Source organism: Ursus americanus, chromosome 1 (assembly GCF_024610735.1).
Source record: "Ursus americanus isolate L20-20 chromosome 1, mUrsAme1.1.p, whole genome shotgun sequence".
Taxonomy (NCBI): domain Eukaryota; kingdom Metazoa; phylum Chordata; class Mammalia; order Carnivora; family Ursidae; genus Ursus; species Ursus americanus.
Genome location: NC_142127.1, coordinates 20,268,207 through 20,295,858, shown reverse-complemented (window position 1 = coordinate 20,295,858; position 27,652 = coordinate 20,268,207). Strand labels below are relative to the sequence as shown.

General features: G+C 38.3%; 1 protein-coding gene across 19 annotated transcripts in view; it reads left to right on the top strand.

Annotated features, from left to right (window-relative positions):
- The window catches only part of LOC123782474 (uncharacterized), a 604,024-nt gene that overhangs the window by 276,144 nt on the left and 300,228 nt on the right, over window positions 1-27,652 (top strand). For 18 of the 19 annotated variants that reach the window (XR_015723165.1, XR_015723147.1, XR_015723156.1 and 15 more), the window contains one exon: window positions 26,502-26,888. The exons of the other annotated variant lie outside the window; for it this stretch is intronic. The gene's annotated coding sequence lies outside the window, so the exon portion shown is untranslated. The remainder of the gene's footprint in view (window positions 1-26,501; window positions 26,889-27,652) is intronic. 19 annotated transcript variants of the gene reach the window in all.

Here is a 27,652-nt window from a genome sequence, read left to right as displayed (position 1 = left end):
ACTAGGGTGACTTGAAGGATCACACTGCTTAGTTTTCTGATCTACACAATGAGAAGAGCTTAGATTAATTTGGAGGTCCCTCTCGGCCCTTTCTTCAGTCCCTAATTTAAATTGGAAGGTGGAAGATTAAATTTGTAAGTGGAAATTTTATAACTGTGTTCATAATTTCTACTTTGGGAAAGCTAACATTCCATGATCTCACTCTTGCTGGATTATTTCTCAAGAGTTTCTGTGAGACTGAAATTTATCCACACCTTAGAAAGAAACGGAAATGTCCCATGATCCTCACTCTACTCTTGCTTTTCTTATGACTTTACCCTGGTGACTGCCCATTTTCCACCAACAAGCACCTTATTGTATACACACTTTGTGAGATAAATGAATAAAAGATAACAAAATAGTACATTCTATAAAGGGATACTTCTAATGCATCCACAAAGAATCAAGTTCATAAATGCTGGTATGTCAGTTATGATGGTAAAATATGTATCTATATAATACATGTGATATGATGGATGCCATTGGAATGCCTTTGGCATATTTATTAAAATTTATTTTTCTGAAAATGGATAAAAAATAAAATGTCTTCTGTAAGCAGTCACATGAAAGTGGATAAATACAAAAGCAAGCATAAGAGTATTCAGCAGAGAATTTTGAGCCTGAACAATCAAGTTTCAGACAAATCTTATGTGGTTCATAATTTTAGCCCTTTATTATGCAAAGCTGCCAATTCAATTTTACAATGCAAAGAAATGTTTGGCATGATTATCAAGTTATATTTACTGTTCTGTGGATCTACTAAAAGATGCAGTATCTTGAAAGAGTCTGTTCAAATTACCTCTGAACATACTTTTAGATCCTCAATGGTAAGCAAAAGTTGACAGTAAAATGTATTATTCTTAACCCGCATCAGCATGTAAGACCGTAGAAAGACTGGTAGAGCAAATGACGATTCAGTTGCAGAACCAGACAAATGATTTTCAAATCAACAAATTCAGAGAAAAAGTTGCTGATCCTAGTTGAATTGCCACATGTTGCCATTTCCTTTGACATGTGTCTTGGTAGAAAAATCTCTTCTAGAAGTTTTCTCACCCATCAAAATAAAGTGGTTGTTATTTTGAATCCCTGCCTGCTGAAAAATCAGGAACTCAGAGGACCCATTGTGAAATCCAAAGATGAGAGGTTTGGGTGCACGTTTGAGAAACTGGAAGAGTCCTAAATTCTGGACTTTTATTCCCCTTGCAGCTTCTCTCTCCCTCTGCAGCTTCTCCCTCTACAGCTTCCCCCTCTCCCTTTTCCTTGAAAGAGTTGTCCATATTTACTGAATGCTATTGCTAACTCTCCCTCTCTGCTCAATGTACTCTGTTTAAGCTTCTGTTCCTATCTCTCCACCAAAACTGTTTTTCATCAACATCAATGACCTCTGTGCAGTGGATGCCAATGTTGCAGTCTCAATCCTAATCTAACTTGATACAGCAGCATGAAACGTAACTGATTACTCCCTGCCCCTTGAAGCATTTTCTCTTGTCTTCCAGGACTCCACAGCCCTAGTTTTCCTTCTCTCCCTGGATCCTCTTTTTCAAGGTCCTTTGCTGGTTTCTCTTCATTATGACCAAAAACAAACAAACAAAAAAACCATTTCCTGGCTCAGTCCTTGAATATTTTCTCCTATCTATCTATGCTCACTGCCTTCATGAATTGATCTAGTCTTGTGACAACCCTCTAATGTGTAAATTTACTCTAGACCTCTTTCCAGAGATACAGAATCAGTGATCCAGCTGACCACTTGTTTTCTTCTCTTGGATGTTCAGTGGCTTTCTCAAACTTAACATGTCTAGAACCCGACTTCAGACATTCACCCCACCCTTACCAAACCTACTTCTGCACAGCCTCCCCCACTCAGTTTATGCATCTAGTCAGTACTGGGACTAGGCTGAAACAAATGAGTTGCTTAGGCAAAAATTTAAGGCATTTAGAGTACCATGCAAGTGCCAACCCTGCTTTTGCATGACCCTGAGGATGAGTGCCTCCTTAAATTTGCTGTCCTCAACCCCTCATTCACCTCATCTTTATCCTATCCTGCTTCTACTTACTCAGCCTAAAAACCTCAGCATCATCCTCTATGCCTCTCTTTCTCTTACTTCTATGCCCAATCTATGAGGAAATCCTGTTGGCTTTACCTTGAGAGAGAGTGATGTCCTGAGGCTGCTCTTCCGTGGAAAGTCTCCAGGAAGAGGCAGCAATGGTCTCCTAGGACAAATTTTAGACAACTCACACTTTCCAGGAAGAACAACTGGCACTGAGGGTTGCTATGGCCTGGGAACTTGGCAGTTCTGGGATTGGAGTCCCAGTTGCCATCTTGAAACCCTTGCGGTCCTGGGACCTACAGGGACATGGAAGGCTATAGATTTGCAGTTTGCAGAGGTTTAGGTCACTCTCCTTTATGGCCTTGGACAGTCCCTGTCCTGCACAGTCTGCTGGTTTTACCACAACTGGCCAGGTCTCTGGTCAAGTAGGGAGAGGGAGAAGCATCCACAGATATTGGAGTTTGCATGATAGGTGGTGTGAGCCAGACTCCTTACAGAGAAGTCTGGGTGGAGGGGCCTTTAGCACCTGGGCAGCCCAGGTGTTTCTCATCCCAGGATTCTCTGCAGGCCCAGTAGAAAAATTTTTTAAAATTTTTTATTTAAATTCAATTTAATTAACCTATACTGTATTATTAGTTTCAGGGATAGAATTTATTTTCCCAAAGGAAGGAAACTAATAAAAGCTAAATGCTTTGTTTCAGAGGCTATTTTTTCTCTGCTAGCAGTGACATATGCAGATACAAGTAAAAACCACTGTATTATAACTTGATTGCTACCATCTCTGTTAAGTGAGTTAGAGAATGAAGGCAGAAATGCTATCACTTGCCCTCCATGCGATAGCCTGTTTTTGATAGAGCCCAGGGCCCATCTGTCCAAGTGCCCAAATTACTCTCTCCCACACTCCAAAAGAATGACCTCCCAGACATGTCACAAGTACCAACTCCTCTGTAGAACTGTCCTGATTCCTCCCAGGAAAATTATTTGCTCCGTTTTCTTTATCATGTTGATTATATTGGATACATAATTATGGTCCTCATCAGGCTGGCTAATTCTTTGTTTTCATGTTTGTCTTCCTGACTCAACTGTAGGCTTTTCAAGGGCAAGTGCTCCCTCTTCGTCATCTGTGTCTTCTTTAAGACCTGTACTTGCCATTTTGTTAGTGCGTATTGATAATGCGGGAAAGAGTTGGGAGTTGTTTATGAGTAGGAAATAGGAACGAATAAAGGGAAAACAGACAGAAGAAAGGAAGGAGGCAAATAAACAAGACTGCAAGGAAAGAAGAAAAGGAAGGAGTTTGCGCATGTGTGCCTTTTGTCACAAGGCTCCATGGCTTGGCACAAGCTTCAGAATGAGGATAACAGGAAGACAACCAAGAGAGGGTATCTCTGGGTCAGGGTGGGCACATTTCTCATACCCAACAATGCAGCCATATAGACTAATTCCAGGATATTCTACTTCTTCCCAGCTGCCATAATTCAACATGTGAGACCGTTTATCCCCTGTAATTTCACTTTACAGAGTCCTAAACATTAAGGATAAATTACATGGAACAGTTCAGTTTGACAGGTTATTCTAGCTTTATATATAAGGAAACTCAGCTAACTTATACTATTTGATAAATTGGTTTGATATATTTTATCAAATGCTAAGTGAGACTGCTTTAAGGTGGACCAGAGGAAGTCTCTAGGCTCCCAGAAGTTCTCAAGCTTTAGTGTGGACAGCCAGTACCTCTATGTTGTACTTGTTTGGTCAATCACTCCAGTCTCTCTCTCTCTCTATATATATATATGCATAAGATAAATGAGAAACAAAATATGCTACATTTTGTGCTTAAAGAATTAAAACTTTTAGTTTAAAATGGAAATATTATTAAGGGAAAAAGTTGAAGTTTTATGAGTTATTAAATTGAAGATTCAAAAATGTACCTAAACTTTGGAGTAGTGATTATGATTTTAATGTTCATATTCTTGGATCCAACAATACCATTTCCAAAATTTTATCCTACAGAAACACTAAAACAAGTGCATGAAGTTATGGGTAAAAAAATGTGTGGCAAAATTATTTGTAGTCATGAAAAATTCAAAATAATGCAGATGGTTTTAATAGGGGACTAAGTACAATTAATGAATAGCATATAGTAGGTTAAAAGAAGGTTATTTTGAATAACAAAAAACCCCAAAATATTCTAAGAAGTATATATATATATTCAGTGACAAAGAGTTTCAGAACCACATGTATACTATTATTCCACTTTTGCAAAACAAACAAACAACATATAAAAACAAAAGTCATATTCATATGTATATGCACACACACACACAGCAGGACACTTTTGTGAATTACATCTGAACTATCAGCATGATACAGTAGTGTTTAGAGGAAATCAGGATCTATAGTCACCTTACTTTAAGGTACTTTATATTCTGGATTATACATTTTTTATAAGTTTGTTTTAATAGTACTAGCAAGCATGCGTTATTTTACAAATAAAATTAAATTTTCCATACTTGAAATATCTATGAGAAGAATATGAGTTAATCTTTAATTTGGATCTCAAGCCTGGTACCTCCAATTCTCTTAGAACTACCTCTCTTTTTTCCAACACTTTTAGGCTGATCTGTTTTCTTCAGAACATGCCCCACAATATTTTAAATTCTTGTATAACTGCAATACTCTTTTCTTCTATTCTCTTATTGCCAGAATGTACTATTAATCCTTCCTGAAAATCTGACCATTGCAGAGCTCCCAGTCTTGTCAATTTTATCTTTCATCATCCAAGTATCCATTGCAATAATTTATGGTATTATATAGTATTTATTTTTGTCCTTTGGATTTTTCCAAAGATAAATTTTAGTATCTATTTAAATTAATGAGTGGTGACCACTACGTTTTGCTAGTTCCTGTTGCTAAAGAGGCCAAAGCATGGGCCTTTGCTGAATTCCCACATCAACTTGGTTGACCAGTTGTATTTTTGCTGTAAGTTGCAAGCCACATTCACGTGACAGTCTTGCAGAAGTTGCTATGGGTCACATGAAGATTGGACAAGAAAGTGCAATGATAAGATCAATACAAATTTATTCCTCTAGAAAAACACAACAATCCAAGGCATATGCATTATTAATGCTGCATCAGAGGTATTAGCTTCATATTCAAAGACTAGCATATAATTATAAAGGACAGAAAAGTAAAGAACATGAACAGCCTGATGATGGAATTGGTTTGCATTTATTATTAGAAATCCTTTTTGAAATCCAGAGAAGAACAACTGAGTAGATAAAAACATGTCAGACAGTAGGTGACAAAGAATATGAGAAAATTAAAACTTTTTTCCCCACTAAATTTAACAATGTTTTGCACCAAAGTCCTTACTTGACTGACTGAGTAATCTGGCTCTGCAAGGATGAGGACTCAGGGAGATATTCTTTCTGCCACTGTTTCCACCTGTGATACAGTTAGTCTGGAATTTGCATGCTCTACTGGTCAGCATGACTCCAGGAAGACTTAGCAGAGCAGAGGAATACATTCTCTCCTTCAGCAAAGATCCATTGACTGAACATGAAATCAGGCTTTTCCTGGTGCTAGAGTTACATTTCAGAATCTGTCAAAGGTTGTGAAATTGGTGTTTGGGCTTAAGAAGTAAAAGTTTTCATATGTAAAAAATTGCCACCATGGGGGCATCTGGGTGGCTCAGTCAGTTAAGTGTCCAACTCTCAATTTTGGCTCAGGTCATGATCTCAGGGTTATAAGATCAAGCCCCACATCCAGCTCCACACTCAGCATGGAGTCTACTTGAGATTCTCTCCTTCTGTCCCTTCCCCCACCCTCTCTCTCAAAAAAATTGCCACCATGAGGACCAAACATATAAGATAATGTTATTGTGAAATTTTTCTTTCTTTTTTTTAAGATTTTATTTATTTATGTGACAGAGAGAGTGAGAGAGCACAAGCAGGGGGAGCAGCAGAGGGAGAGAGAGAAGCAGGTCCCCACTGAGCAGGAAGCCCAAAGCAGGGCTCAATCCCAGGACTCTGGGATCATGACCCAAGCCAAAGGCAGATGCGTAACTGACTGAACCACCCAGGAACCTGTTATTGTGAAATTTGATCCAAAATCATTGGCTTCTTAAGCTGGAACATGTTGTCCTTTGCCTTGTCCTATGCCTCAGTTGGAACATGTTTAAACCTAATGGACAGGAGGATGACAGTGTAGGCAACATCTCCCTAGACACCACCTACACCATCTGTCACCTAGACAACAATTGTACTGGCAGAATCTGTCTGATGTAACTAATTTGGAAATCTGGAGTCTATTGAAGGCTTAAATCTCCAGGGAAATGTTTGGATGGTAAGTTGCTGTTGGTTATCAATTTTAGCTCTTTGCACAGTAGCACCTACCTGTCCCCACCCACAGCCATTTGGCAGGCAGCAGTGCAGTGTTCTTGGAACAGTTTGTACACAGCTGGTGGGATCCAGGGTAGGAAAAAAGACCCTGTCCTCCAACTATTAGGAATCTGTGCTCTGATCACTGATTGCTGGTTTGAATCACAGAATTATAGGCAAAGAATAGGCACCTTTTTTTTTTTTTTTTCTTAAGGTACCTCATTGTTGTAAGCCCCTCTGGCTCCTATGGAAGTGACTTTCAGGACATTTAAAGGGCTAATGCTCTCTCCTCCTTCATTTTTTTTTTTAATTTTTCCCTTTTGGGAGCCAGACATCAAAAAGTATGATATTCAAAAGCAACCTCATATACTCATAAAATGACCACACATGTTCAGGGAAAGGCTCAGGAAAGACCTTAAATTTATGTCTCAGGTTGATCTTCAGTACAGAGAAAACCTACATCAATCAGAAAAACAAAAACAATAATAAAACCTAGAAAATTCTGGAGAGGGAGTACCCTATGTTCAGAGTTACCACATTATTAGATTCAAAAGACCAGCTTTCAACAACAACAACAATCACAAATCATGAGGCATACAAAGAAACAGGAAAATATGACCAATTCAATGGAAAAAAATAGAAACTACCCCTAAAAAAGACTTCATGGAAGATATACTAGGCAAAGACTTTTAAAAACTGTCTTAAAACAAGGAACTAAATGAAGATGTGGAGAAAGTTAAAAAAATGATGCATAAAAAATGGAAATATCAATAAAGAGGAAATCTAAAAGAAACCTAAAAATTCTAGAACTGAAAAATACAATAACTGAAATAAAAAATTTACTAGAGGGACTCAAAGGCATATGTGAACAGGCAGAAGAAAGAATCCGTGAACTTGAAGTTGGGACAATTAATTGTTGAGTCTGAGGAACAGAAAGAAAAAAGATTGGTGTGAACAGGGCCTAAGGGACTGTGAGACACCAACAAACAGAACAACATATGCATTCTGGGGATTCCAGAAGAGAAGAAAGAGAGAAAGGGGCAGGGATAATATTTGAAGAAATAATGGCTAAAAACTTCCCAAATGCGATAAAAGTATGAACATAAACATCCAAGAAGCTCAACAAACTCCAAGTTATATGAACTCAAGGAGATTCATACAGAGACACATTATAATCAAACTTTTGAAAGACTAAGAGTAAATATTAAAAGAAGGAAGAAAGAAACAAATGATCACATACAAGTGATCCTCAATAAGATTATCAGCAGATTTCTCATTAGAACCTTTGGAGGCCGGAAGTCAGTGGGCCAATATAGCCAAAGTGCTAAGAGAAATAAAAAAGCTATCAACCAAGAATCCTATATCCAGTGAAACTCTCCTTCAAAAGTGAGGGAGAAATTAAAACACCCTAGATACAAAAGTTGAGGGGATTCATTACCATGAGACCTGCCTCACAAAAAATGCTCAAGGCAGTCCTGTATGATAAAATTAAAGGACGCTTGACAGTAACTCAAAGCCATATGGAGAAATAGGTACCAGCAAAGGTAAATACATGGGCATTTATAAAAATTAGTGTTATTGTAACATTAGTTTAAAACCAGAGTTTTTGTTTTCCGCATGATTAAAGAGACTAATATGTTAAAAAAAGTTATTAGTCTAAAAGCTAGTATTACTATAACTTTGGTTTGTAACTCCAATTTTGTTTTCTATGTTATTTAAAAGATACATGCAGTTAAAAGAATTATTAGTTTATGTTTTGTGGATACACAACATACAAAGATGTAATTTTGGGGACATCAACAATAAGAAAGAGCAGAAACAGAGCTGTAAAGGAACAGAGTTTTTGTATGTTATTGAAGTTAACCTGGTATAAATCCAAATTATAGTGTTATGACTTAAGACTTCAAATGTAATCTCCACAAAGAACTAAAGGAACTAACCACAAAACAAATAGCTATAGAAGATACACAAAAGGAAATGAGAAAGGAACTGAAATATTTCACTATAGAAAATCAACTAAACATGAAAGAAACAGTAATGCAGGAAATGAGAGACAAAAAAAGTTGCTAGACATAGAGAAAACAAATAGCAAAATGACAGAATCAAATCCCTCATCAGTAATTACTTTAAATGTAAATAGATTAAGCTCTTCAACCAAAAGACAAAAATTGACAGATGGCTTAAAAACACATAGTCCACTCATATACGAAATCTAAAAAGAAAAAAAAGAATAAACAAAAAGCAGAACTGAAACTAGAAATACACAGAACAAACTGATGGTTGCCAGAGAGGAGGGGAATAGGAGGTTGGGCAGAATTGATAAAAGGAAGGGGAGATACAGGTCTCCTGTTATGGAATGAGTGAGTCACGGGAATAAAAAGCACAGCATATGAAATACAATCAATGAATCATTGTAATAACAATGTAATGGAACAGATGGTAACTGTGCTTGTGGCGAATATAGCACAATGTATAAACTTGTCAAATCATTAAGCAGTATACCTGAAACTAATGTAACATTGTGTTTCAACTATACTTAAATTAAAAACAAATAAATAGGGATACCTGGATGGCAGGCAGAAAAAGCTTTTGACAAAATTCAACATCCATTCATGATTAAAAACACTGAAAAAAACTAGGAGTATGAGGAAACTACCTCAATACAATAACAGCTATACATGAAAAATGCACAGTGAACACAAACTCAGTGATGAATGACTGAAAGCTTTTTCTTTCTCTAAGGTCAGGAACAAGGCAAGTATGCCTGCTTTCACCACTTTTTTTTTTTTTTTAAGAGAACACATGCACGAGTTGGGGGTAAGCAGTACAGAGGGAGAGGAAGAGAGAGAATCTTAAGCAGGCTCTATGTCCAGTGTGGAGCCCAGTGTGGGGCTTGATCTCATGACCCTGAAATCATGACCTGATCTGAAATCAAGGGTCAAACACTTAACCAACTGAGACACCCAGGAGCCCCTGCTTTTACTACTATTTGACATAGTAATGGAAGTTCAAGCTAGAGCAATTAGGCGAGCAAAGGAAATAAAAGGTTTCCAAGTTGGAAAGGAAGAAGTAAAATTATCTCTGGTCACAGGTGATATGATCTTATATAGAGAAAACCCTAAAATGCCACAAAAATTGTTAGAACTAATAAATTAATTTGGTAAAATTGCAGGGTACATTTAATGCACAAAAGCCAGTTGTATTTTTGTATACTAACAATGAAAAATCTGAAAATGAAATTACAAATACAATTTCAATAACAATAGCATCAAAAATAATAAAATACTTAGGAATTAACCAAGAAGGTGAAAGACTTGTACAATTAAAACTACAAAACATTGCTAAATGAAATTAAAGACAACACAAATATTGAAGTGTAATTAATATGTAGTGTTTATATTAATTTCAGGTATACAATATAATGATTCAATAATTCTATACATTACTCAGTGCTTATCACAATAGGTGTACTCTTAATCCCCTAGATCTATTTCACCACAAAGAAAACATAAATAAATGAAAACGCATCCCATGTTCATGGTTTGGCAGACTGTATATTGTTAAAATGTCAATATTAGGCAAAGCAATCTAGAGGTTCAATGCAAACCTTATCAAATTCCTAATGATGCTTTTTGCGGGAAGAGAAAAACCTGTTCTAAAATTCATGTGGAATGTTAGTGGACCTCCAATAGCCAAAATAATTTTGGAAAAGAATAAAACTAGAGACTCACACTTCCTGATTTCAAAACTTACTTTCAAAGCTGCACTAATCAAAACAGCGGGATGCTTGCACAAAGACAGGCATATTGGCAAATAGAAGAGAATAGAGAGCCCAGAAATAAATCCTTACATATAAAAGGACAGTCTTTTTAACAAATTTTGTTGGGGAAAATGGATATCTACATGCAAAAGAATGAAGTTGGATCCTTATCTAACACCATATACAAAAACTAAGTAAAAAGTCAATCAAATATCTAAAGGTAAGACCTGAAATCATAAAACTTTTAGAAGGAAAAAAAATAACAAAAAAGATTTACATTGGATTTGGCAATGATTTCTTGGATATGACACCAAAGGCACAGGTAACAAAAGAAAAAATAGGCAAATTGGACTTTATGAAAATTTTTAAATTGTGCACATCAAAATACACTATTAACAGAGAACAAAGGAAATCTACAGAATGGGAGGAAATATTTCAAGTTATATATTTGATAAGGGATTGATATTCATAATATGTAGAGAACTCTTAAAACTCAACAACAGTAAAACAACCTGATTTAAAAATGGGCATAGTATTTGAATAGACATTTTTCTAAAGAAGATAAACAAATGACCAATAAGAACACGAAAAGATGCTCAACATCACTAATCATTAAGGGAAGCAAATCAAAACTATAAAGAGATACCACCTCACCAGTTAGGATGGCTACTGTCAAAAAAACAGACAAGAGGCACTGGCTAGGATGTGGAGAAATTGGAACCCTTGTATACTATTGGCAGAAATGTAAAATGGCACGGTCACTATGAAAAACTGTATGGCAGTTCCTCAAATAATTAAAAATAGAATTACCATATTATCTTGTAATTCCACTTCTGGGTATATTCATAGAAGAATTGAAAGCAGATGTCAAGGAGATGTTTCTACATCCATGTTCACAGCAGCATTATTCACAATAGCTAATACATGGAAGCAGCCTCTGTGAATACTGATGGATAAATGGATAAACAAAGTGTGGTATATACCTACAAAGGAATATTCATCATCCCTAAAATGGAATGAAATTCTTCAATATTTTATGCCACGGGTGGGCCTTAAGAACACTAAGTGAAATAAATGAATCACAAAAAGATGTCTACTATATGATTCCACTTAGAGTAGTCAAAGTCATGGACACAAAAAGTGGATTGGTAGTTGCCAGGGGCTGGGGCTTGGGAGCATGGGGAATTATTGTTTAATGGCTATAGAGTTTCAGTTTTACAAGCTGAAAAATTTATGGAGATGGGTGGTGGTGATGGTTGCACAATACATGAATGTGTTTAATGCCACTGAACTGTGCACTTAAAAATGGTTAATAGATTTTATATGTGTTTTACCACAAAAAAATTGAAAACAAAAGTGACAATGGACACCACTTTTTATGTTTCAAAGAAGACAAATAGAGGATTATAAGGACATGTGCTTCTAGTATCTTCAGGTATTCAAATAAGTAAATATTTCATATATGCCTGTTTGCCCCATTATTTTTGAAACATTATTTTCATAATAATGAACATGTATCCAAAATGCCTTAATAATTTATTCTTTGATTAGAGAAATTTGGATATCATAAATGTGAGTTAATCTTTTTTATGACTAAAGATCATCACTGGAAATTGTTCACTTTGGGGCTATGTTTTTAAAATGTAATGCTGGGGCACCTGGGTGGCTCAGTCAGTTAAGCATCTGACTCGATTTTGGCTCAGGTCATGATCTCAAGTTCCTGGGACGGAGCCCGGCATCAGGCTCTGCACTCGGCGAGGTGTCTGCTGGAGATTCTCTCTCTCTCTCTCTCTCTCTTCCCTCTGCCCCTCCCCCCACTTTCTCTCTCTCTCAAATAAATAAATAAATCTTTAAAAAATAAAAGTAAAATAAAGAAAATGCAATGCTTGTTGTGTTTTCAGATATAGTGCCTGCCCCTAAACTAAAGGACCCCAAACTGCTTTATAGTTGTTGATTCTGCTACCAATATTTTCTCCTTCTTCATTTTGTATTTCAGTATATAAAATTCTGTTTTTGTTTCCAACTGAATTAGAATCCAAAGTTACCGAGATAAGTAACCATCAAACTAAAAAGTAAATACAATGATATGTTTTTGCCAGAGGATAGGTAGATAGATAAAGGTACTGCATGTAGAGCAATAGTTCTCAATCGTGAGTATACCTCGTAATCATATAGAGAGGGCTTTTGAAAACAGAGATTTTCTGATTCAGTAGGTCCAGGGTGGGACCTAAGACGTTGCATTTCTGACAATGTCCCAGCTCATACTGCTGCTCTGGGAGCCACACACGGAGAACTGCTACACAGCAAAGTGAGATGGGAATGATTTGAAATATCAGTAAGACTAATAAGGGGTTTTAGGAAACATTGGAAATACCTAGAAGTCTACAGGTGAGAAAAGGAGAATGTTACTTTTCACGTATCAGACATTACAACTACGGAGCTTATAACACAAAAACTGAGAGCTGCTGAAAAAAAAAATCCAGGAATTTGTATAAAATGGTGGATTACAGTACATGTCAGTGCACTAACAGATTTTAGGAAGATATATCGAATGCTTCCATCATTATAAACTGATACCACATCAGACAGCCTTGATCTCCAAAAAACATCTCATGTTGCCTCTGTAATAGGCCATCCTGGATGGACCATTGGTTTGACCCCGTGTGGCATGCCTAATGTCTCTATATTCTAATCCATTGGTTGCCACTAAAGTGCTTTGCCAACAGATTTTGTTCTCAGACAGGGCACAGCACTGAAAAGAAAATCACTTTGCAAATTCAGTGATTTCATGGGCCACTAGGCTCTCTGCATTCTCTATTACCCAGTTTATCTTTTGTTCATTTAATGCATTGCAAACAACATTGAATTAGTTTGTTGGACAATTAGGTAAGATATTAAACTAAAGATGTACATATAAATATGTCAAGTAATTATTTTAAGAATACATCTGTAAGGAGTAGCTGGAGAAGGCACTTTGTGAAGGTTTTTTTCTCCCTGCTTTGTCTAATAGTTCAACAATCCCAACTTTTATAAATAATACACCTTTTTCTAAAGTATACACAGAAAAAAAAATTCTATAATGAATGTTTAAAAAATCATTCCCAAGGAAATTAGCTCTTATAAACATCCTGGATTTGTCAGCTAATTAAATTGGTGTTTGTTAGAATGAACATCCCAAGTCAAACCCACTATTGCAAATGTTAGTCCAGGCGTGGTTTCCAGGCTCTGACAGTCTCTTCCTTCCTGAGCTGTGGCCGCCTAAAGACCTCCCACAATTTCACCCCTGTTTGGACTCTCAGCACTAATCCGGAATTGTTGCTGGGGAGTTTTACATGGCTCCATGTCTAGAAACTGTGGTTGATCCTGTTTACTTTGCTTTTGCTCTGATGTCATACCTTAGGTATGGTAAATGGATCTGAGTCTGTTCTGAAGTGTTTTTTGTTTTTTTGTTTTTTTAAGAGAGAGAGTGCGCACACGAGCCAGGGTAGGGCGTAGGGGTGGAGGGGCAGAGGGAGAGAAAGAATCTGAAGCAGGCTCCACACCCAGCCAGGAGCTGATGCGGGGCTCAGTCTCACAACCCTGAGATTGTGCCCTGAGCCGAAATCAGAGTTGGATGCTTAACTGACTAAGCCACCCTGGTGCCCCTGTTCTGAAGTCTTATTTGCCTGCTCCCAGGCACCCAAACTTGATGACCAAGCTTCAGCATGATCCCTGTTCCTGAGGTTCTCTTTCGTTATCTGCCATTGCCCTTCTCATAAAGGGATATCCCAGTCCTGGGTCCTGGCCAATTAGCTTGGGCTCTCCTCTATAATGACAGATACCTCCCATTTCAATTTGCTATCCTTCCTATAAGAATGAATTGTCTCATATTCCACCCAACTGTTTGTAAAGGCCAACATTTCACTTTAACACTTTGCTGATATCTACTTATCTGGAGTAGAATCTGCTCTCACTCTGTTGTATTGGGCATGCTGCTTTGGTTTTTCTTCAAATCTGTGATGGGATCCATTTGCACAGATCCTATTCAGTGACCGAGTCCTTTAACAAATTCCAGCCCTTTCTCACCTAAGCCATATGGCAGTAAGTAACTGGACTTACCTGGTTTGTTCATTCTGAAAACACTGAATGCTTATTGGATGCCTGGAACTATACTGGCCATTGGGGAGATGAATATAAACAAGACACAGTTTCTCTTTTGAAAAAAACCCATTCTGGATGACAAAGAGAAGCAAACAACGGAAATACAATTCTTTAACAATAAGTTCTAAGAACATTTCTCACTGGGATATAGCACCTTAGGTCAGACAATTGTCCTTCCGTAAACACCCATTCTGCTAATGCTTGCTCAAAACCTAATGTGTGCCACCCAGAGGTCCCTCATGAGGATTGTGAGTCAGACCCACATATTCACTGTGGCCTGGAGTTTCACCTCCTGTATACTAATGATGTATGTCTTCTGGACCTAAGAAGTCAACAGGAGCCTTTATAATACACAGCCTCTGAACCTGGCTGCTGCTCTCTTATCCCCATGTGATCTACCATGATTGAACCTTGATGATTATAGTATGGGGGCTGTAAGTTCCATCATTTCATTGTTCAGAACCTCTGAATCATGTGTCAGCCTGTTTCATTTCATCCTTCGGGTTTAACTAGAGCTGGATATCCTGAAGGGATGAAAGTTTTATGAGTCAGTTGCAGGGCATGTTGGAACAGGTAGAAGGAGACCCTGGTGATAAACCTACTATAGCTTTCAAAAGTCAGCATTATCCCCTAAGTGGCAGAGCCGTCTTGAGTTTGTGTTTCTGGTGGAAATGACCACCAAGGTGTCTCTACTGCCTCCTAAACCATTGAAGAGACAACTGAGTGGTCCCTGGAACTCTGTGAATGACTTGTAACTACCCAAGGACTGCTAAAACTTTCTTTACTCTGAGTTGTTAAGGTTGCCCATGGCCTTTGGCTGGTGGAGTGATATCTGGACCTGATATGAACATAGCAGGGATTCCTTGGGACATCCTAGGGAAATATGAGATTGCCCTGGCGCCCCTAGCCTTAAACTCTAGAACTAATAGACATTTTACTGAGTCCTCTTGCTTCTCTCCCCCAGTTCTAAACCAGCCCTAGCCCACTGGAGGATAATTCTGAAACAAGCCTGGAAATAACTTCCTTATTCATCAATGTTCTTGAAATTTCATGAGGATTCTGAAGAGAAGAGGCAGGTGTTTGGCCAGAGAAAGCAGAAAAAACAAGGTGAGAAGAAGGCTCAGAGGCAGTGTGGTCAGCATAGGGTACTCCAGAGACCTGCAGCAAATAGAACTAAAGCACGAGCTTCAGGCACAAGTAATGATTCTAAGTGTTAATTTCAGTCATGCTTTTGAAAGGAAGATAAAGAACCAATCACTTAACCCCTTTTAATGTCAGCACTCTCATCTATAAAACATACCCATTCTACCTCCCAACATTCTTCACATCTTCTAGTAAAAAAAAAAAAAAAATGTTAAAGTGATAAAACTATTTTAAGAAGTTATGTAAATATACCATTAAGGTAGATGATAGATTATAATTCTGTCATTTATTGCTTTCTCATTTGTTTATTTGCTGAGAAGCTTTTATGAACTTCCAGTTAATTATTTTCTCTCCCCCCCCTTATTTATCAGCAGGCATATTCTATTGTCTTATTTCAGTTTTAAAATACCATTTCAAAGTTAATAAGATGTTTTGAAAATCTAGCTGTGTCCTCTATTTGCTCATAATATTTTGTCTGGGAAAGTCATTCTTAAAAAAAAAATAAATGAACTATTTATAAAATTGTGATATGATCAAGGCCAACTATAAACAAATGTGTGCAGGCCAATAGGACCAGTATGCCTTGCTGTATGGATGACTTTCCCAGTGTGCCATAATAGTTTCTTAAAGCTGTTGTGAATTATTCCATAAACCCATATTTAGAGACTTTTAAAAATGCAGATTATTGGCCTGAGAAACCATTTTGTCTCCAAAGGAACATTTGCAGGCTGTCGTGCAAATCTGCATTTGAGCTACTTTCCCATTATGATCTTAGTGAATTCTTGACCAGATGGACCTGAACAGCTGCCACCCATGCCCAGTAAGTCCCTTTGCTTGAGAAGACAAAATAGCTCATTTGTTTGCAATTCCTTCCTGGAAGTACACAAGGGCAATTTTCTACATTGTGAATTACTTCTATCAGAGCAACATTTTCCCTGAAAGACCATAGCTCATTATGCTATTTAGAAACAAACAAAAAAATATGCACAAACATTTTTTTTCCAGGAGTCTTATAATTTGTGCCCAGAAGGGACAAGTCTCTTTTCAGATTAAGTTTTAAAAAATGTTCCTTGGTTGCCATTATGTTCAAGCTGACATGTAAGGTTATAACTGAGAGAACCCCCTCTGAAATAATAATGCCTTACATTTGGATAGCACTTCATTCTCTTCAAAGTGCTTTCAGACACATTATCTCATTTGAGCCTCAGAATGACTCAGGGAGGCAGGGAAAGTGGGTGTTTTTATTCACTAGTTTATAGATAGAGAAATTCCCTTCACAAATATTATCTGAGTATCTACTAATGCTATCATATTATACTCAGTATCACAGAGGAAAAAATAACACGTATTCCTAAAAGAGTCATCTATTTTGCAGATAAGACATAAAAATACAATGCTAAATAATACAAAAATACAAAATATGTTTCAAAAGCTGACAAAAGGCCATGTATAGGGTTAAAATATTAGAGGCACCCATAATGAGCAAACTGTTCTGGAGGATTCAGGCAGCTTTTGAAAGCAAGTGCCACCTAGAATAGATATGCTTGGAAAGAGGCTTAGAATTTGTGGAATCCGTGAGAATGTCTGATCTTTGGCATCACAATCACATGGCCCTATATCCTTAGAATGTACACGATTTTGGCATTCATCTAGTTTACCCTGATACTCCATGCTGGAAATGTTTCTATGGCACCCTGGGCCAAAAAATGTTTGAACAGCTATAGTTTTTAGAAAATCCTACCTCATATGAAGTCACAACGTCAACGTCTATAATTCTGTGCCTTGCTGACTACAGCAACCTTGCCAAACTATTTTTCCTTTCTGTGGAAAGCTTTTAATACATCTGTAGACAGTTGCAATATCTGCCTTTAGGTTTTTTCTTCTTTCCATGAGCTCTTTGAACTTCTGGTACTTACATTCAGTATTATACTGCTGGACGCCTGTCTTATCTGTCCGAATTATATGTAACTTCGCCGTCCACAGCTGATACACTGTTGTAGGCGTGCAGTTACGTGGGTTTCTTACTTCCTGGGCTCGAAACACTAAACACTGTAGTTATGCCTTCAGTGGACTTTCAGCATGTAAATTAACACTGCTGGTTATAAAGATTTCTCACATGTAATAATAACGATCATGTGAAAGCTGCTTAATTAAAATGCCCGGAATGAGTTAGGAATGCTTTCCTGAGGAACAAAGGCCACTTTCACTGCATGGCTTTTTTTCCCCCTTTAAAAATTTTTCTTCTTTTTCTTAAGTCATTCACGATATATGCATATCCACCCAGAAGAAACTTTCTTAAGGAATTAATACCAAACTCCAGTATAACGATGAGCCGTGGTATTTTGTTTCTCATTTTTATTAACTGGGAAAATAACAACTAATAGCTCATGCAAATTAACAGGCCAATACTGACCTCTGGTGTGTAAGGAAGAAATTGCTTAATGGGTGAACGAGTGGACACTTGGGAAAAGTTTCATTTAACGTAAGAACATCTTTGTCCAAGCAAAGAAGTTTCCTGAGTTATAATTACAAATGTGGAAATTGGGGAATATCACACTAACTGAATGGAGAGAATTTCTCTATATTAGTCCCCTGTGGTAGGAAGTGAAAAGGAAACGAGAGAATTGCTGAGTAGAACGGCCCCATTACATCCTGTCCTTGCCCTATTTGGTCTGCGTTTAAGCAGCTGTAACCGCAGTGAGTGGAGAAATGATCTACACGCCCTCACTTGACTCCATACAAACTGGATTTTTTTTAAGGCCTATTGTGAGTTTGTCTGAGTTTTCTCCTTAGATGGTATGTGTATTCCCTGCCTGCTATACCTCCAAATGCCTCTTCACTTACTTCAGACACAGGCCCCAAGTCATCTTTTTCTATTTTTATTTGCTTTTGTTCATACTCCTGGCATTTTCCAAAGCTGTGTCATGTGCCTGGAATACACTTGCTTTGTAATTTAAAAATCTAACATTTGTTAGAGTGGTTCTTCTTTCAGATGCCCCATTCTCTTCTCTGTTCTCAGTGTGTGCCCTTCCCTCTCACTCCATGCTGAAGCCAAAGTCTCCATCTACCTCTCCCTTCTAGGTCCCCTTTGGGCGGAGCCTCTAGGGAGTGCCCAGCCAGGGGCTTCAGGCCAAGGCAATCAGCTGCAGAGAGAGGGGTCAGCTGTGCAGATTCAGCAACTCTTGCTGGCCTACCCCCACTGTAGCAGGGCCCATAGAATCTTAGAAACTCACCTATTGGGAAAAGTATCACAAGGCCCATAACCAATGGACCCAGATTCCAATTTAATCCTGATCCTGCCACTGACTTGCTATAGGACCTTCTGCAACTCAGTTCAATTCCTAGACAGCAGACTTCCATAACCTAATCTACAAAAGGGGGTGATTAGATCAGATGATTGCTAACATCCCTTGTGATGCTCTAATTCTACCATTCTGTCAATCTGGACTCAGGAAGCCAGCTTGCAGCCCAGGGCTCTTACTGCCTAGGGCTCCTTCACCTCTTCTCTCCCCCATCCCCCTAGTTTGTTTAGGCGTTTCTACTGCGTGCTTCCTATGTTTACTAAACCATTGTACTGATTACACTGTATGTATCGATTTTTCTGTCTTTTTTCCTGCATTGGCCTAACCTATGGCAGACTGTTAGTAACTATTGAGTGAATGAAAAAAGAAAAATATCTTATATTCATCCCCTGTGTGTTCCTTTAGAAGCTCCTGGGCCCTAGAAGCTTTGCAGTCAGCCTCAACCCTTTGTCCCGATTCTATAAACTAGATAATATGCAAGAATGTTGCCTCACAACAACTCTCACAGGAGATGAATAGCTATAGCTCATGCTGCAAGAAAGTGGAGGATGCCAGATTGTTAGCAGGAGCCGAATCACTCTGCGTAAGAGAAGTTTTACTCCCCATGGTCAGGCAGACTAGGAAGAAGTGGGCAAAAAGAGATTGGGGTAGAAGGGTAAAGTGGAGCCAGTGAAATGGTTTGGAGTGAAGGTGATGCTGGGTGAAGGCCCAGTGAATGTGTCCAGTTCTTGGGGTGGCCATAGGAAATTTTTAAAAACTCGGAATTAAATTTGATTTGACTAAATTTGCTTACTTATTCAACTCCCAATTTACAATCTTCAGTAAACTCTAATGTGTTCACAAATGACTTGCATGGGTAGTTTATTTGCGCCAGGGAGGTGAGGAGGACAGTGGGTCTGTGGTTCTCCACCGTCAGGCACTTTAGAATCACTTGGGGAGCTTTTAAATACTGGATGCTGACGTCACAGTCTGGAAGGGTTCCAACAGCATCTCTGGGGGTGAGGCCCAGGGATCATTGTTTCTTAACAGATGCCCAGATGAATCTGATGTGCAGCTGGGGTAGTGAACCACTGGCCGAGGGGTGCGAGGACAGCTGGCGAGCAGAGAGCAGAAGCAGCTCTGGAGTGCGTTGTTAAGCCACAGTGGATTACGGCTGTAGCCGTCTATAGGAACTCATCGAAAAAATGACGCAGCTACCACGCATGCTTTGTTTTCTCATCAACTCTATTTCTCACTGTTGGCAGTAACTGTTTCAATTTTATAAACCTCTACTTTCCTCAAACCTTCGCTCCTCCCAATTCTATAGGTACTCCCGGCAAATGACCTACTTTCTACTTTTCAGAGATAATTGGTGCCCAAAGTGAAAAATTCCTTAATTCTCTGCCACCAAATCTATAAATCTGTTTTGTTCTGTCTTCTTTTTTGTTGTTGTTCACCAATATTTAAGCATCCACGGGCACCCCCTCTTTTTAAAGCAAAAATTCAGAAACACAGATGTGTGTGTGCATGTGTTTGGGGAAAATAAAACAGCCCTGCCAACAAAAGACCCCTCTGAACTAACTAGAAAAGAGAACACAGTTTATTTCTAAGTAAGAATTAATAGATTTACATGTATGTAAGATATCAAAAAATGTGACAAAAGGCCTGGACAGATTTTCACATAATTTCTTTAGGAAGGCAGACACAAGAATAACTTCTCTTATCTCCTCAAGAGACAAAGAGCCACACCTGATGATGGTCTCCTCATGAAAGTCTTCTAAAAGCAAACCCTAGGTAAAACCAAAACCAAAACCAAACCAAAAAACTTGACCTTCAAAGTCACCAGGAGTTGTTTCTTCACTTTAAGTTCTACATTATAAATCTCATTGCTGTTATCTTGGCCAAGAGCCAAAAATCTAGATATCCAGGTTCCCTTGGAGATAAAGAGAGCTTCTCCTGCCCACCTGTAAATCCATACATTTTCAATTAAAAAAAAGGGGACAAGAATATTTAAAACATCACATTCATAAAACATCATATTCGTAATAACCAAAACCTAAAACCAACTCACATGTCCATCAGGAGGAGAAAAGAGAAACATCATCTATTTGCATATTTGCATATGGAATACAGTAGAATAATGAATAAATATGCATTACTCCCATGTGGAACAGCATAGGTGAATATCACAAATAATGTCCTAAGTGAAGATAACTGGCAGAGTTGCTGGGTAAGCGTTATTTACTAACTTGGTAGATAGTTAAATGGCTGTATTCACTTTGTGAAATTTCATCAAGCTCAACATTTGTCCTTATATGTACGTATGTGGTATTTCAATAAAAGTAATTTAAGGGGCACCTAGGTGACTCAGTTGGTTGAGCACCTGATTTGTGATTTCAGCTCAGGTCATGATCTCAGAGTTGTGGGATCTGGCCCCATGTCTGGCTCCACAATCAGTGGGGGTCCTGGTTAGGATTCTCTCTGTCCCTCTCTCTGTGTCCCTCCCCCTACACTCTCTCTCTCAAATAAATAAACAAATATTTTTTGAAAAGGAATTTAAAATAAGTGTTTCATATACATATGCACACACGCATACTCAAAAGCTGTACCTACTTTAAGAGTTTTACAAAAAAAATTCATTTAACTTAGCACCTTTGGGGTAATGACTTCACAGGATGTGATTCATCAGTCTACGTTTTAATTTTTTTTTCCTATTATTTCTTTGAGTGTTTCTTTATTTTCATTTTCTCTGTTCTATTCCTTTGTGAATCCTTCAGGTGGATATTATGATTTGTGGATTTAATTTCCATGCCATTTAGCTTTTCTTTCACATTTTTCATCTTTCTATATATTTTAGAATTTATTTTGTGGTAATAACTCACTGAGATTGATTTATCTTTTAGATTCTCAATTCAACACAAAGGCATTGTTATAATCATGCATATAATACTAGGCAGGTATTTTTTTTTCAATGACAGATATTGGTCCTATGGTACAGATGTGCTATGGTGTATAGGAATGTCACTTTGCTTTTTTAAATGAAAAAATAGTACAATTTATAGAGTATGATGCTTTAATTAAAAAAGATCTCCGTGTATATATGGTCTGCGTTTCTTGGTATATTGCTAGAAACATGCTATATTAATTAGGTGCTTGTGGTTGCAAGTAACAGAAGAGTCACTAATAGTGGCTTAAGCAATATAGTCACTCAGTTTTTCTTTATAACAAGACCTCTGGAAATGACAGCTATGAGATTTTCTGTGGCAGTTCAACAATGTCATTAAGCATCCAGCTTTTCTCTAGCTTTCTGCTCTGCTACCTTTAGCATGTTTCATTTTCATCCTGTGTAAAACTTCACAGTTAAAAGATCACTACCACAACTCCAGTAATTATGTCTTTAAACGATAAAGCCAACAAAATTTTTAAAGTGCATTTACTTTTTGCCTTCTTTCTTTTTCATCAGAGGTCAAAATCCTAATCATAAGCTCTCTCCCATAATATACTTTTCTAATACATCAGATTGGCTACAAGAGGGTCAAATGTTCATCCCTAAACCAAGCACAAGAAAAGAAGAATTAAGTCAACATTTATATTAATTAGCTTCTGCTACAATAATGCAGCTGAAGAAACACACTAACATGTCAACAAACATGTTTATTGTTTCTGGCTTGTAAGTTTGTGGATCAAACACAGCATTTCAACGTCAGACCATGAGGGAGGTTCAGGTGTGCTCCATGAGTCCTTCATTCCTGGTAGACTGAAGGACAGAGACTAGCTGGGGCACAGGATTTTCACAATTCAGGGCAGTAAGGTAAGAGGAGAAGCAGAAACACATGATGCTTCCTAGTAGTTTCTCTTAAAATAGGCACTCTCTCTTCTACCCATGTTCCTCTGGTAAAGCCATCATAGAGCCACGCCAAAGTCAATTGGCTTCCCTCATTGAAGCATGGTGAGGATGGGAAGGGAACAAAGAATTATGAACAAATAAAACAATACCACAAACGTTCATGGCTTAGACCAATCATGGCCCATCCCCTCGGACTGGGAGAGGAATCCACATTCTGTGAACTTGTTGCAACATGCATAAAATATGATTATTATAAATTAAGGGAATAAGGAATTATGTCTAGGAAGAAACCAGTCAACATTATCTGACATAGTTCACATCAACATCATAACGAGTATGCCTGGACTGGAGAAGAGAGAGTGGGATTGGCAGAGCCCACCGTGAGACGAGAACAAAATAGTTCCATGTTGACTTCTAACTATTCAAACAAATTAACTAGCAGCCTCTTCTAATTGGGAAAAAAGAACAACACCCTGGAAAAGCAACTCAAATATTGATGAAAATAGCAGTGGTTTACTTATTCATTGACTAAGCATTTTAATTCAATAATTTGGAAAGAGATTCACTGTCTTCCAGAAACCATTTTGCCTTTTTTGAAAAAGGCTGACATTCATGTATATAGAATATTAACTTCACAATATATCCAAGAACTCTCTGATGCCTTGGGTGAAGAACTCCCAACTGTCCTACCTGCAGGACCACACAGTGTTTATACCATTTCCATTCTGGCCCGTCCACTGGCATAGATTGTTCACTGCTGTTACTGTCATGGCAAGTGATGCAGAAAGAGAAACATTGCTGATCTGTGAAATTGGACAATACATTAAATCTGTCTTGGTATTTAAGCCACAGTAAGTACCATGTTTAATTGGGTTTATGAAATGACATCTTGTTCAAGGATCAGGATGGAAGAGAAGCTACAATGGATGATAAATTAAATGCCTAAGTTAAAGCTAAATTGTTAGATGCCTGAGTCAGTAATTTCAGAACTGTGACTCCCAAGTGAATAACAAATTGACCTTTGTGTGACATTCTATGTCATTAATTTTAAAGGCCTAATGTGACTTCCAATTATAGACCTTCCCCAAAAACATAACTGGGAACTTTTTCTCTCTCTGCATTTCCTGACATTATTTCCCTAGTACTAAGTTAATAGACGGCTTCAAATCTAAAATCATGAGACATGCAAGCGTTTGCTCAATTGTTAATATCTGAATCTTAGGATTTATCAACTGTGGCATATCTAAAGATACAAACCCCACCTTTTCTAGTTTTCTGAAATGTCTAGATGTAGAAATAAAGACCTCATTGCATGTGGAAGTGCCCTACCAGGCACAATTTTCATAAAGGGAATTTAAATAGCTGTTTAATTTGTAGACCAGACCGTGTACGCCTGGAATCTAAGACTAATGAGCCACTTTCTCAGAGAACTGCCTCTTCTAGATAAACAAGGCTTTTGCACTGACCCAAGAATCCAAGTTGCATCCGAAAGAGTAATTAAACCAGTATTATAATGGGCACATCCACAACAAAAGAATATTCTCTCCATCTTCAAAGTTATATGAGTATTCAAATGAAATGAGTATTACTTACCTGGATTATCTTTAATGTTTTCCTTTGTACCTCTATAGGAACTGAAAAAAATTTTTCAAGAAATAGTTTGAAAATCCATCATTTTTACTTTTTTTCAATATATATAAAACCTCCCCTACAAACAAATTCAAACTAAATTTTCCCCTTGGTAATTTTATTTGAAAGGAAATTAGAACAAATCATTATGAGCAGAATGATTTCAATTAAGACATAATTAATTAAATGTGTAAATGTAAAATACATTTGGATATGCAATTAGATGATTGATTACCCCGGAAATCTAATTTCACACTTACATTGCCAACCACACCCCTGTCTTAAGCTATTGACCCACCACCAGTGACCACAAGTCTAGACCTTACCTCTGGAGGAAGTGACCTCGGTAGAATAGTGTTTTTGCCATGATTCTATCATCATTTGATAGCGTCTTCTTCAGATAGTAGTCAGAGGCAATATGCATGAAGGAGCTTCCTTCTTGCCTTCCTTCTTATTTTTCAACCAGGATTTTGTTTGATTTTAGATAAGTAACGTGAATCGTGGCAAATTGTGAAAGGCCTCTTTTATCTCTTTATACTTAGTAACTTTTTCCTATTTAGTTACTCTCTAAAAGAAAGTTGATAATCAAAATGTTAAACATGTGTAAAAAAGTACTGAGCTTTGAATAATTTAGAAATCATTTAGTATTGCATTTTTTTAAAGATTCATTTATTTGAGAAAGAGAGTGTGTGTGTGCATGCACCCGTGGGAGAGGGTGGGGAGAGGCAGAAGGGTAGGGAGAATTTCAAGCAGACTCTCTGCTGAGAACAGAGCCCAATGCCGGGCTAGATCCCAGGACCCTGAGATCCCAGGACCCTGAGATCATGACCTGAACCAAAACCAAGAGTCAGACACTCAACCAACTGAGCCCCCCAGGTTCCCCCACTTAGTATTGCATTTTAAGTTGTCTTTAACTTTTAGTTGCAAATGTCTGAAATCTATTCTTTGTTGTTGGTAATTACGGGTTAGGAACTAACCCAGACAGTGAATGTTATCACCATAGGAGTGGAAGGGATGGTTTAACAAGGCTTGTAGCTGATGTGTATCCATGTTGCTCTAAAAATTGACGAGATCCCCATCACATGCTAAAAACAATTTGCATTTCCAGAAATTCTTTTGCATTATATCTATATATATCGATCAGTAAGGTATATCATCTTTCAGCCCATACTTCTATATCATTTCCCGTGATGCTGGGTCTGGAAATCTGCAAGTTGCTTTTTCCAAGGCAGCACACTTTTCCCCAGAGCATCATGGGACGGTCTCTTAGATCAAAGACACATCTCTTTTTTTTTTTTTTAAAGATTTTATTTATTTATTCGACAGAGATAGAGACAGCCAGCGAGAGAGGGAACACAAGCAGGGGGAGTGGGAGAGGAAGAAGCAGGCTCATAGCAGAGGAGCCTGATGTGGGGCTCGATCCCATAATGCCGGGAACACGCCCTGAGCCGAAGGCAGACGCTCAACCACTGTGCCACCCAGGCGCCCCCAAAGACACATCTCTAACCTGAAACGCAGTCATTAGCATTGAGTTAGTACATTCTCAAGCCCTATGAGTTTGATGTTTTCCTCTTCAGGTAACTTTTGAAAATGCAAAAATCCATCAAAAAGAATAGCAGTTACCTTTTGGGTCACTGAAGCTTTATTATTAGCAGGTTTGTCAGATAGTTTTCTTCAGTAATGGTGGGTACTTGGTCATAAAGGCAGAATAGGGGTCCTGGATAGATAGGAAAAAAAAAACAGATGCAAAAAAGAGAGAGGGCATCAGAATTTATTGATCATGTAATTGTGTCTTATTTTGATCCCAGAGCTATTTAGGGATGACTCAGTTTCCCTTTTTTGTGCAGTTCTTTGATCCACTTGTAGGTCTGACCTCTGGGAGCTGGAACATTGAGAAATAGGCAGACAGCTCATTGTTAACAATCTTTAATTAGGAAATCCAAAACAGTGTTTTTCAGCCTTAGCTACTCATTGGAATCACCTGGGAAATTTGAGCACTACCGATATGTGGGTCCCACGCCCAGAGATTTAAAAATAAATTCCCCCAGATGGTTCCAACATCCTTGAGAAGGTGGAGAGTCACTGGTCCAAAGAGCTAACCAAATAAAGATTTACCATGTGCTCAAAGGACTTATGATTTAGGAAGGCCTAGCACAAATTAAAAAATAGAAAGTCCCGTGCTCTCTCACTTTGTCAATCAGCATCCGGTTCCAGGTCCATGTTTGTTCCTACTTGTAGCTCTGATCTTGGCCCGAAGCAACTGTGCGCTCCTGCTGCTGCACGGAGCCATCAGCTAAGGGACTGTGGCACTGGACGTCTGAACACTATGGCGGTTCTAGAAAACGTGAAATATCAGAGCGCCCCATGTTTCGTGAAGACGTGCAAATAGAAACAGGTTTTGCTGGAGAACTCTGAGTGACTCCAGATGCCCTAGAAATGACGCGGTTTTGCAGTGATGGCTGGCTTTCTGTGAAGACATCAACTCTGAAATATGAATAAAGGCCAGAAAGTTAAAGAAGATTTTTCTCAGGACCTGTGTGTGACCGTGCAGACAACGTCAGAGAGGTGTGTGGAATCACACGGCCGGGATGAGACAAGGGAAGAAAACGAACAGGAGATAGACAGGTATGTTGTATTTCTTTTTGAAGACTCAGCTCCCTCTACGGGCCTACAATTCCTACTGCATCCTTTTTATCTTTTTCCTATTTTCTGCCTGGAAAGGCTGGGTTCCCCTAATTTTAATGGCAGCTTGAAAGGAAGGATTAACAGAGGCAAACTAACAGGCGTTTACTGAGACACTACTCTGGGACAGCGAGCCTGCTAAATGGTCATGAAATTTGAGTTTGTGATGGGAAACACCTGGGGGGCCTGATGAAAGAGGCTTCTGGGTGCCCCACTCCCACAGTTCCTCATTCAGCAGGGCTGAACTCCCGCACGAGAATGGATAGTTCTAGGAAATTCCCATGTGAGTCTCCTAGTGCTATCCGGAGACCACACTGTAAGGAATACTGTCTCCAGGGATGAAAAAAGAAATGGCTTATCTGAGATCTGTCCTTGATTCAAGATTCGTAAGGAGATGTATTGGGGGTGTATTTTGTCACATGTTTGATGAAATAAGAATACTGGCAAGTCACATATTTTTTAAGTAAAATATAGTGCAGACACTCCAGAAGTTCTGAGACATTAGCTAATTAAACAGCAGTGAAGCAGAAGAGGTCAGAGATGACAAAGAATACAAGCCCACGGCCTACAGACATGAGGGTGGCCTGTGGAGCTGACTTTATTAGGAAGCATGCACCGGTGAGGAAATCCCCTGAATATCTGGGCCTAAAAGGCAAAGCTCAGGGTCTTAAATGCTAGAAAGTGGAGGGCCATAGTGCTTATGCTAA